Below are 13,373 nucleotides of genomic sequence, written 5' to 3'. Positions count from 1 at the left end.
GCATATAAAAAGAATTATTCACCGTGATCAAGCGGGATTCATTCCTGGGATGCAGGGCTGGTTCAACATTCGCAAATCAATCACCGTGATACATCACATTAACAAAAAAAAAAAAAGAGAAAAACCATATGATCCTGTCAATTGATGCAGAAAAGGCCTTTGACAAAATCCAGCACCCTTTCTTAATAAAAACCCTTGAGAAAGTAGGGATAGAAGGAACATACTTAAAGATCATAAAAGCCATTTATGAAAAGCCCACAGCTAACATCATCCTCAATGGGGAAAAACTGAGAGCTTTTTCCCTGAGATCAGGAACACGACAGGGATGCCCACTCTCACCACTGTTGTTTAACATAGTGCTGGAAGTTCTAGCATCAGCAATCAGACAACAAAAGGAAATCAAAGGCATCAAAATTGGCAAAGATGAAGTCAAGCTTTCGCTTTTTGCAGATGACATGATATTATACATGGAAAATCCGATAGACTCCACCAAAAGTCTGCTAGAACTGATACATGAATTCAGCAAAGTTGCAGGATACAAAATCAATGTACAGAAATCAGTTGCATTCTTATACACTAACAATGAAGCAACAGAAAGACAAATAAAGAAACTGATCCCATTCACAATTGCACCAAGAAGCATAAAATACCTAGGAATAAATCTAACCAAAGATGTAAAGGATCTGTATGCTGAAAACTATAGAAAGCTTATGAAGGTAATTGAAGAAGATTTAAAGAAATGGAAAGACATTCCCTGCTCATGGATTGGAAGAATAAATATTGTCAAAATGTCAATACTACCCAAAGCTATCTACACATTCAATGCAATCCCAATCAAAATTGCACCAGCATTCTTCTCGAAACTAGAACAAGCAATCCTAAAATTCATATGGAACCACAAAGGGCCCCGAATAGCCAAAGTAATTTTGAAGAAGAAGACCAAAGCAGGAGGCATCACAATCCCAGACTTTAGCCTCTACTACAAAGCTGTCATCATCAAGACAGCATGGTATTGGCACAAAAACAGACACATAGACCAATGGAATAGAATAGAAACCCCAGAACTAGACCCACAAACGTATGGCCAACTCATCTTTGACAAAGCAGGAAAGAACATCCAATGGAAAAAGGACAGTCTCTTTAACAAATGGTGCTGGGAGAACTGGACAGCAACATGCAGAAGGTTGAAACTAGACCACTTTCTCACACCATTCACAAAAATAAACTCAAAATGGATAAAGGACCTGAATGTGAGACAGGAAACCATCCAAACCCTAGAGGAGAAAGCAGGAAAAGACCTCTCTGACCTCAGCCGTAGCAATCTCTTACTCGACACATCCCCAAAGGCAAGGGAATTAAAAGCAAAAGTGAATTACTGGGACCTTATGAAGATCAAAAGCTTCTGCACAGCAAAGGAAACAACCAACAAAACTAAAAGGCAACCAACCAACGGAATGGGAAAAGATATTTGCAAATGACATATCGGACAAAGGGCTAGTATCCAAAATCTATAAAGAGCTCACCAAACTCCACACCCGAAAAGCAAATAACCCAGTGAAGAAATGGGCAGAAAACATGAATAGACACTTCTCTAAAGAAGACATCCGGATGGCCAACAGGCACATGAAAAGATGTTCAGCGTCGCTCCTCATCAGGGAAATACAAATCAAAACCACACTCAGGTATCACCTCACGCCAGTCAGAGTGGCCAAAATGAACAAATCAGGAGACTATAGATGCTGGAGAGGATGTGGAGAAACGGGAACCCTCTTGCACTGTTGGTGGGAATGCAAAGTGGTGCAGCCGCTCTGGAAAGCAGTGTGGAGGTTCCTCAGAAAATTAAAAATAGACCTACCCTATGACCCAGCAATAGCACTGCTAGGAATTTATCCAAGGGACACAGGAGTACTGATGCATAGGGGCACTTGTACCCCAATGTTCATAGCAGCACTCTCAACAATAGCCAAATGATGGAAAGAGCCTAAATGTCCATCAACTGATGAATGGATAAAGAAATTGTGGTTTATATACACTATGGAATACTACGTGGCAATGAGAAAAAATGAAATATGGCCTTTTGTAGCAACGTGGATGGAACTGGAGAGTGTGATGCTAAGTGAAATAAGCCATACAGAGAAAGACAGATACCATATGGTTTCACTCTTATGTGGATCCTGAGAAACTTAACAGGAACCCATGGGGGAGGGGAAGGAAAAAAAAAAAAAAGAAGAGGTTAGAGTGGGAGAGAGCCAAAGCATAAGAGACTGTTGAGAACTGAGAGCAAATTGAGGGTTGATGGGGGGTGTGAGGTAGGAGAGGGTGGGTGATGGGTATTGAGGAGGGCACCTTTTGGGATGAGCACTGGGTGTTGTATGGAAACCAATTTGACAATAAATTTCATATATAAATAAAAAAAAAAAAAGAAAAAAAATTCCACACATGAATGAAATCATATGGTATTTGTCATTCTCTGACTTATTTTGCTTAGCCTAATACACTCTAGCTCCATCCACATCATTGCAAATGGCAAGACTTTATTCTTTTTTACTGACTAATATTCTATTGTATACAACACACAAACATGTATACACACACCCCACATCTTTACCCATATATCTGTTGATGGACACTTGGGCTCTTTCCATAATTTAGCTATTATAGATAATGCTGCTATAAACATTGGGGTGCATGTACCCCTTTCAAAACTGTATTTTTATATCCTTTGGGTAAATGCCGAGTAGTGTGATTGCTGGATCATAGGGTTGTTCTATTTTTAACTTTTTGAGGAACCCCCATACCATTTCCCAAAGTGGCTGTACCAGTTTACACTCCCAGCAACAGTGTAAGAGGATTCCCCTTTCTTTGCATCCTTGCCAACATCTGTTGAAGAAACCCACTTTAAACATAAAAACACAAACAGGTAAAATTTAAAGGAAAGAAAAGATAAAACATACAAATGTGAACCAGAAGGAAGCTAGATTGGTCATACTCTGTTAGACAGTGTAGATGTGATAGGCAGAATAATGCTTTCCAGAGATGCCCGTATTGTAAGTTACATTACATGGCAAAGGAGATTTAAGTTTGCTGATAAAAGTAATGTTGATAATCACCTGAACTGGTTACATCTTGGCAGGACCAGTGGAATCATTATTTCCTTAAAATTGGAAGGGGGTAAAAAGGGAGAGAGAGAAGTATAAAAGATCAGACAATGCTAGCTTTGATTTGTACAATAAGGGCCATCAGTCAAGAAGTCTGGGTGGCCTCTAGAGCCTGGAAAAGGGAAGGAAATGGATTCTCCCCTAGAGTCTCCAGAAATTAACACAGCCCTGCTGATACCTTGATATTTTAAAAAATTGAGGCATAATTAGCATAGAATGCTATATTAGTTTCAAGTGTACATCATCCTGATTCAACAGTTCATACATCACTCAATGCTCATCACAATAATTGCACTCACCATCTCTTAGCATACAGCATGATTCTGACATTAATGATTATGTTCCCTATGCTGTACTTTTCATCTCCATGATTTACGTATTTTATAACTAGAAGTACATACCTTTAAATTCCCTTTGTCTGTTTTTCCCATTCCACCACCCACCTCCCTTGTGGCGATGACCAAATCTCTGTATTTAAGGGTCTTTTTCCTTTTGTTTTGTTGTTTGGCATTTGTTTTATTTCTTAGATTCCATCTATAAGTGAAATCATATGGTATTTGTCTTTGTGTAATGACTTATTTCATTTAGCATAATATTCTCTACATCCATCCATGTTGTGACAAATGACAAGATCTCATCCATTTTTATGGCTGAATAGTATTTCATTATATATGAATACCATATCTTCTTTATCCATTCATCTACCAATGGACCCTAGAATTGTTTTTTGTATCTTGACTATTGCAAATAATGCTTTCATAAGTAGAGGTGTGCATATATCTTTTAGAGTTAGTGTTTTCTTTCCCTTTGGGTAAATACCCAACAGTGGAATTACAAGATCATATAGTATTTCTGTTTTCAAAAATTTTAAGGAACCTATATACTTTTTTCCACAGTGGTTGCATCAGATTTTATTCCCACCAACAGTATGTAAGGATTCCTTTTCTCTACATCCTTCCACTGCTTGTTATTTCTTGATTTTTTGAAGTGAGCCATTCTGACTACTATGAAGCGATATCTCATTACGATTTTGATTTGCATGATCAGGAAGGTTGAGCATCTTTTCATGTGTCTGTGGACCAATTGTATGACTTATTTGGAAAAATGTCTGCTCAGGTCCTCTGCCCTTTTTTCAGTTTTTTTTTTTCTTTTTTAGTGTTGTGTACGTTCTTTGCGTATTTTAGATATTAAGTCCTTATTGGATATGTCATTTGCAAATATATTCTCCTATTCAGTAGGTTGCCTTTTAGTTTTGTTCATGGTTTCCTTGGTTGTGCAAAAGCTTTTTATTTTGATGTAGTCTCAATAACTTATTTTTTACTTTTGTTTCCTTTGCCTAAGGAATCATATCTATAAATATGTTACTAAGGACACTAAGATATCAGTGACTATATTTTCTTCCAGGAGTTTCATGGTTTCAGATCTCACATTTAGGTCTTTAATTCTTTTTGAGTGTGTGTGGTAGAAGACAGTGGTACAGTTTCATTCTTTTGCATGTATCTGTCCAGTTTTCCCAGCACTGTTTATTAAAAAGACTATCTTTTCCCCATTGTATATACTTGCCTGCCTTGTCATAGATTAATTGACCATATAAGTGTGAGCTTATTTCTGGGCTCTCCATCCTTTTCCATTGGTCTCTATGCCTATTTTTATACCAGTACTATTTTGTTTTGATTCCTATACCATGAAATCTGGGATTGTGACACCTCCAGCTCTCTTCTGCCTTCACCAGATTGCTTTGACTGTTTGGGGTCTTCTTTGGTTCCACACAAATTTTAGAATTATTTTTTCTAGCTCTGTAAAAAAAATGCTGTTAGCATTTTCATAGAGATTACATTGAATCTGTATATTTCTTTGGGTAGTCCACATATTTTAATGATATTAATACTTCCAATCCAAGATGATGATAAATAATTCCATGTCTTTATTTCATCTTTAATTTCTTTCATCATTGCCTTACATTTTTTGGAGTTCAGGTATTTCATCTACTTTGTTAAATTTATTCTTCTATATTTTATTATTTTTAACGAAATTTTAAGTGGGATTGTTTTCTCAATTTCTCTTTCTACTACTTCGTTAGTAGTGTGTAGATATTCAATAGATTTCTGTATATTAATTTTGTATCCTACATTACTGAATTCATTTGTTAGTTTTAATTTTTTTTGGTGGTATCTTTAGGGTTTTCTATTTATAGTATCATGTCATCTGAAAAAACAGTGACAGTGTTACATCTTCCTTACCAATTTGGATGCCTTTTATTTTTTGTCTGATTGCTGCAGCTGGGACTTTTGGTCCTATGTTGAGTAAAAGTGGTGAACATGGACATCCTTGTTTTGTTTCTGATCTTAGAGGGATACCTTTCAGTATTTCACCATTGAGTATGATGTTAGCTGTAAGTTTTTCCATACATGGCTTGCTTGCTTGCTTGCTTTCTTTCTTTCTTTCTTTCTTTCTTTCTTTCTTTTTTCTTTTCTTCTATTTTTAAAGTTTATTTATTCTTATTGAGGTATGTTCCCTTTAAACCCATTTTGTTGAGAGTATCTATCATGAATGGATATTTTGTCAAATGCTTTTTCTGCATCCATTAAAATGATTATACAAAATTTTTATTCGTCTTCTTGTTAATGTGATGTATCCCTTTGATTTGTGATTATTTACCACTCTTGGATCCCTGGAATAAACCCCACTTGATTGTGCTGAATAAAAATTTTAATGTGCTGTTGAATTCAGTTTTCTAATATTTTGTTGAGGATTTTTGCATCTATGTTCATCAGAGATATTGGCCTGTAGTGTGTGTGTATGTGTGTGGTTTTGAGTTTGCTGTGTGTATGTGTCTTCAGTTTTAGCTTTAGGGTAATGCTGGCTTCATAGAATGGATTTGTAAGCTTTTCTTCCTCTTCTGATCTTGGAATAGTTTCAGAAGAATAGATATTAACTACCCTTAAGTTTTTGGTAGAATTCATCTGTGAAGCCATCTGGTCCTGACTTTTATTTGTTGGGAGTTTTTTCATTTCAGTTTAATTACTAATTTTTTGTTTTTACCTGATTCATTTTTGGAAGATTGTATGTTTTAAGGATTTATACATTTCTATGTTTTCTAATTAATTTGCATATAATTTTTCATAATATTCTCATCCTTTTTAATACTGTGATGTCAGTTGCTATTTCTCCTCCTCCTTTTTTGATTTTATTTATTTGAGTCCTTTCCCTTTTTTTCTTAATGAGTCTGGCTAAAAGTTTATCATTTTTGTTTATCTTTTCAAAGAACTAGCTCTTGGTTGATCTTTCCTAGTATTGTCATTTTTTTAAGTCTCTATTTCATTTATTTCTGCTATAATCTTAATTCCTTCCTTGTACTTACTTTGGGTTTTGTTTGTTCTTCTTTTTCTAATTTGTTTAGGTGTAAGGTTAGGGTATTTGAGATTTTTTTACTTCTTGAGGTAGGCTTGTGTCATTATAAATTTCTGTCTTAGAACTTTTGTTGCATGCCAAGGATTTTCATCCATTGTGTTTTCATTGTCATTTTAATTTATTTTTTAGTTTAGTTTCTTTGATTTCTTGGTTGATCTATTCCTTGTTTAGTAGCATGTTGTTTAGCCTCCATGTGTTTGTTTTTCTTCCAGATGTGTGTGTGTGTGTGTGTGTGTGTGTGTGTGTGTGTGTGTGTGAGAGAGAGAGAGAGAGAGAGAGAGAGATTAATTTTTAGTTTCCTACAATTGTGGTTGGAAAAGATGCTTGATATGATTTCAGTCTTCTTAAACTTATTTAGAATTGTTTTGTGGACTAACATTTTCTATCCTGAAAGGTGTTATTTGTGCACTTGAAAAAAAAATGTGTATTTAGCTGTTTGGGGAGGGAATGTTCTATACATATTTGTTAGGTCCATTTGGTCTGAGTTGTTCAAAGTCCCTGGAGTTGTTGTTGTTGTTGTTGCTGATGATGATTTTTCTGTATGGATTATCTATTGATGTAAGTGAAATGTTAAAATCCTGTACTATTACTGTTTTCATTTCTCCCTTTATTTCTGTTAATATTTGTTTTATGCATTTAGGTGCTCCAATGTTGTATGCATAGGTATTTACAATTGTTAAATTCTTTTGTTGTATTGCTCTCGTTTTCATTATATTGTGCCCTTCCTTGTCTCATACAACATTCTTTGCTTTAAAGTATATATTTTTCTGACATAAGTGTTGCTATCTTAGTTTTTTTTCACTTATATTTACACATATGCTTTTCCATCCATGCACTTTTAGTCTGTATTTATCTTTAGGTAGGAACTGAGTCTCTTGTAAGCAGCATAGAGAAGGGCCTTGTATGTGTGTGTTTTCTTTGTTTGTTTACCTTAAGTCCCTTTATGTCTTTTGATTAGAGCATTTTACTCATTTACAGTTAAAGTAATTATTGATAGGTGTGTACTTATTACCATTTGTTCGTTGTTTTCTGGTTGTTTTTGTAGTTCTTTGCTCTGTTCCCTCAGGATTTGATGGCTTTCTTTAATGTTGTGCTTGGATTACTTTCTCTTTGTTTTTGTGTGTATCTATCATAGGTTTTTGATTTGTGGTCACCATTGGGTTCATAAATAACATCGTGTATGTATAGCAGTCCACATTAAGTTGATGGTCACTTAGATTCAAACACTAGCTTCTCAAACCAGTAAATTTTTACTCCTTCCTGCTCCATATGTTATGTATATCATGTCATATTTTAAATATTTTTGCATTGTGTACCCTTCACTAACTTTTGTGGATACTATAGATTTTAGAAGTTTTGTGTTTTAACCTTTATACTGGCTTTATAAGTGTTTATTCTCCTACCTTTACTATATGTTTGGTTTTACCTGTGAAATTATCTTCTTTCATAATTTAATTCTAGTCATGGTATTTTCTTTCCACTTAAACATTTTCCTTGAACGTTTCTTGTAAGGCTGGTTTAGTGGTGATGAACTCTTTTAACTTTTGTTTTTCTGTGTAAACTATCTCTCCTACTCTGAATGAAAACTTTCCCAGGTATTCTTCATTGTTAGTTTTTTTCTTTGTAGAACTTTGACTATATCATGCCACTTTCTTTTCAGCAAAACTTCTGAAAAAAAAGCAGCTTATTATCTTATGGAATTTCCTTTTTATGTAACTGTTTTCTTTTCTATAGCTGCCTTTGAAATTCTCTGTTATTACTTTTTTGCATTTTTTATTATGTGTCATGATGGGGACCTCTTTTGGTTCATCTTGTTGGGGAGCTCTCTGTACCACCTGGACTTCGATTTTGGTTCCCTTCCTCAGATTTAGAAATTTTCAGCTATTATGTTATCAAATATGTTTGCTGCCTCCTCTCTCTTTTCCTTCTTAGATCCTTGTAATGTGAATATTACTACATTTGATCATGTCACTGGATTCCCTTAATTCATTCTCATTATTATTTAGTAGGAGTAGGAGTAGTTCTACTCCTAGTAACAGTAGTAGTACTACTAGTACTACTAGTACTACTAGTACTACTAGTACTATTCCTACCTCTACTATTATTATTAGATATTTGGCTTGGTCTCTTTCCTTTACCTTGTCTTCCAAATTGCTTATCTGTTCTGTACCCTCTAACCTACTATAGATTCCCTCTAGTGTATTTTCACTTAATTTACTAAATGGTTCTTTTTTTTATATTTTCTATCTCTTTGTAGAAGTTTTCACTGAGATCATCCACTCTTTTCTTGAGTCCAGTAATTATCTTTATGACCATTATTTTAAGTTGTTTATCAGGCATACCTCTTATCTCCACTTCACTTAGCTCTTTTATTAGGATTTTTGTCTTGGCTTTTAATGTGTTACATATTTCTGTGTCCTCACTTTTTTTCTAATTCTCTGTGGTTTTTTTTTTTTTTAATGTTTTAAGTCGATCAGCTCTGTCTCCTAGTCTTGGAAGTAGTGGCCTTGTGTAGAAGAGGTTCTCTCTTGCTCTATAGCACAGTGCTCCCTGGTCGCCAGAACAAGACCCTCCAGGGATGCCCCTTGTGTGGACTGTGTGTGCCCTATTGTTGTGACTGAGATGTGATTGCCTCAAACCCAGCCTGCTTATATCACCTGCTTTGACTGCTGTGGGCACAGTAAGCAGATTTTGGTCCCCATGTTTTTGAGAGGCTTGTCTGAGGCCATCATTGGGCTCCTCAGTAAATGGGGCCAGCAGTCAAGTCAGATGTCTGCAGTTATGCTCAGTGCCACAGTTAGAGGCACACCAAAGAGCAGGGCTTTCTTCCTGCATGGCCAAATGAGAGGCCAGGTTGCTGAAACTTCAGGCATGCTCTTCTGTGGCTAGATACCCCTAGCCATCAAGGGAAGGAGACATTTTGGGATGGCAACAGTCTCTGCCAGGGCTGCTGGCATAATATGTTGAGGAAGGAGGCACTTTGGAGAGATTCCTGCTGAGGTGGGTGAGCTGATAGCAGAGAGAGAGGTAGGGGCAGAACATGCATTGCTAGCAAGGTGGAGAGAAAGTGCTAACACTGGCTTCTGCAAGTATCTGGTTTTCTAGGCTGGGGAGGGGAAGAGAAGCGGAGCCTGCCAGCACTTTTGTTCCCAGAGAAATAGGAAAATCACTGCCTCTACAGGACACGCACTAAGATTATACTCCAGACACTTCTCAAATTGTTTTTTCTTTGCCGTGTTTTCGGCCGAGTTTTTATGCTGGTCCTTTATGGGCAGGGACCATTTCTTTCCACCTTCTGTCTCTTCCGAGTTAAGCCCTACTGATTTTAAATGCTCCTAAAGTTAATCCTTGCTGTTTTTCAAAGCCATATGTTATGGGTGCTTGTCTTCCCAGGGCAGGATCCCAGTGCCAGGAATGTCTAGTAGGAGGAATCCAATCATTTTCTTCTCCATGCTTCTGATATCCCTCCCATATGTGGTTAGTCTCACCTGGGATTTGGTTCCCAACTGCATCTCTGTCACTACTACCCTTTTCAACATGGCCTCCTCTCTCTGGTTAACTGTGTAAGGTCTGTTTTACCAGTCTTCAGGTCATTTTTAGAGTGTTTTGCATAGATGTCACTATTATCTTGGTGTGTCCATCTAAGGAGGTGAGTTTCAGGTCCTCCTACTCTGCCATCTTCCCGTGGTCTCCCCTGATACATTGATTTTAGCTCAGTAAGACTTAGTTTTGACTTCTGATATCCAGAACTGTAATATAATAAACTTATATTGTTACATCCACTAAGTTTGTTGTAATTGTAACAGCTGCAGTCAAAAATTAATACAGTAGACTTCAGAAAACAAAAGAAAATGATTAAGATTAAAGAGAGTCATTTCATAAAGATAAAGTGGTCAATTCATCAAAAGAGCATAAAAATTTTTAAATTTTATGTACCTAATAGCACAGCTTCAAAATACATGAACACAGATATCTAGAAGCTTGCTAAAACACTCTGGGGATCAGACTGGCAGATGCCACATTCATGATCTCACTTTGCTATGCTTCACAGCACCAGTATCTTCTTAAAGAGAGCTTTTATACAGGTCTGATGCCCTGACTATTGGGGCTACCATCTTGATCACCTGGCTCTGGAGACTAAGGAAGCTTATATTTCTGGTCCCATAGTACAGGAATAACTGTTTCCACCCAAAAAGGAGCTCATAACCCTGTCTGACACCTCGGTTTTTGTGACTCAAGCACACTGCTGCATTCCCTGGCTGTGGTTGCCAGTGGGGCTTACACAGGTGGGTTCCACAGGACTTAACTAATGGAGAAAGAATTCTTAAAAGATATCTATCCCAAAGCACAGTAAGAGGCAACTGACCTAGGAGGTCGTCTTTCTATGAAGGAGGCTTATTAGCTAATTAATCATCATGACTGCAGCCTGAGGGGCAGGGTCTAATTACACATACATATTGAGGCTGGCTAAAATCTATTCTTAAGACCTTGAAAGATGGGCACTATTGTTATCTTATTTCATGCTGGGCATGAAGCCCATTGCAAGGCTTGAACTCATGACCCTGAGATCAAGACCTGAGCTGAGATCGAGAGTCAGACCCTTCACCAACTGAGTCACTCAGGTGATCCTGGTGTCCTGAATTTTCCACCTAGGGGATGCCTCTTGATCAACTGGCTTTGGTGGTCTGGGGAGACTTATATTCCTAAATCCTATGAGACTGTGGCATTTGGAGAGATGTGAAAGTTAAAAAACCAAAAGTAGTAAAAATAACTATGATTACAAGAATTACTTAAAGGATACACAAAATGAATAGATGTAAAATGTAACATCAGAAACATAAAATGTTGGGTAGGAGGTAATAACTTTGTGCTTCACAAGAGGATTAAACATAAGCTGTCATCAGCTTAAAATAGACTGTTATTGATATAAGTTGTTATATCTAATCCTCATGGTAACCACAAAGCAAATCCTACAGTAAAGAGACAAAAGATAAAGAGAAGGAATATAAGAAAACCAATAAAGAAAATTATCAAACCCAAAGAGAAGAAGAAAAACAGTGAGTTACTACAGAAACAGCCAGAAAAGAATAACCCAATGATAATAAGCTAATCAATAATTAGTTTAAATGTAAATGAACTCAGTTATTGAAATAAAAGACATGAAGTGGATGAGTGCATTAGAAAAAGACCCATCTATGTGCTTCCTACACTAGGTTCACTTTAGTGTAAGGACACACACAGGCTGAAAGTGAAGAGATCAAAACAGATATTCCATGCAAATGGAAACCAAAAGTAAGCTGGAGTACCTATACACATATCAGACAAAATAGACTTAAAAACAATGAAAGTAGTAGGAGATAAAGAGAAAGATACACACATAAAAGGGTAAGTCCAGTCAGAAGATAAAACATTTGTAAATATTTTTACACCCAACCTAGAAATACCTAAATATATAAAGAAAATATTAGCAGATCTAAGAGGAGAAATAGACCACAATACAAGAATAGTAGGGGACTTTAATATTTCAGTTACATCAGTGGATAGATCATCCAGATAGAAAATCAATAAGGAAACATTGGACTTAAAAAGCACGTAAAACCAGATGAAATTAACATATATTTACAGAATATTCCATAAAAAGCAATAATACACATGCTTCTGAAGTACACAATAAAAATTTTCATATAGTTCAACATCAACAATATTGAAATTAGGCCAGAAAACAAGTCTTAATAAATTTAAGAGGTTTGAAATCATATCACGAATCTTTCTGAACACCATGGCATGGAACTAGAAATTAATTACATAATAAAAACTAGGAAATTAAAAAACATATGGAGATTAAACATGTTACTGAAGAATCAGTGGGTCAGAAAGAAGCCAAAAGAGAAATAAAAAAATACCCTGAGACAAATGGATGTCGCAGTATTACATACCAAAATTTGTGAAATGCATCGAAAACAGCTCTAAGTGAGAGTTTCATAGCAATAGATGCCTATCTCAAGCAACAATAAAAGTCTAAAATGAAAAACCAAACATTTAACCTTAGGTACCTAGAAGAACAGACAAATCCCATATATAATGGAACAAAGGAAATAACAAAGATGAAAGAAGAAACAAAGACTAAAAAGACAACAGAGAAAATCAGCTAAAGTAAGAGTTTGTTCTTTGAAAAGATAAACAAAATAGATAAATCTTTGGCTAGACTCACCAAGAAAAAAAAGATTAAGATAAATCAGAAATGTAAGAGATGTTACATATGATACCACGGCAGGGGTGGGAGGAGTCATAAAAGACTACCATGAACAATGATATCTTAAATTTTTTTTAATCTTTATTTTTGAGAGAGAGACAGAGTGTGTGAAGGGGAGGAGTAGAAAGAGAGGGAGACACAGAATCTGAAGCAGGCTCTAGGCCCTGTGCTGTCAGCACAGAGCCTGACGCGGGGCTGGAACTCACAAACTGTGAGATCATGACCTGAGCCGAAGTCAGATGATCAACTGACTGAGCCACCCAGGCGCCCCATCCCTGATGAACATAGATGGAAAAATCCTCAACAAGATATTAGTAAACTGAGTTCATCAATACATTAAAAGGAGTATATATAACTGCCCAAGTAGGATTTATTTCAGGAATTCAAGGATGGTTTGACATCCACAAATCAGTCAATGTACTACACACATTAACAAAATATAGAATAAAAATTATGTGATCATCTCCATAGATGCATAAAAAGTATTTGACAAAATTAGTTATCCATTTATGATTAAAACGTTTTAACAAAGTGAGTACAGAGGAAACATA

The sequence above is a fragment of the Herpailurus yagouaroundi genome, unplaced genomic scaffold (genome assembly GCF_014898765.1).
Source record: "Herpailurus yagouaroundi ecotype Mexico unplaced genomic scaffold, PumYag 323, whole genome shotgun sequence".
In the NCBI taxonomy this organism is placed as follows: Eukaryota; Metazoa; Chordata; class Mammalia; order Carnivora; family Felidae; genus Herpailurus; species Herpailurus yagouaroundi.
This window is presented reverse-complemented; position numbering follows the sequence as displayed.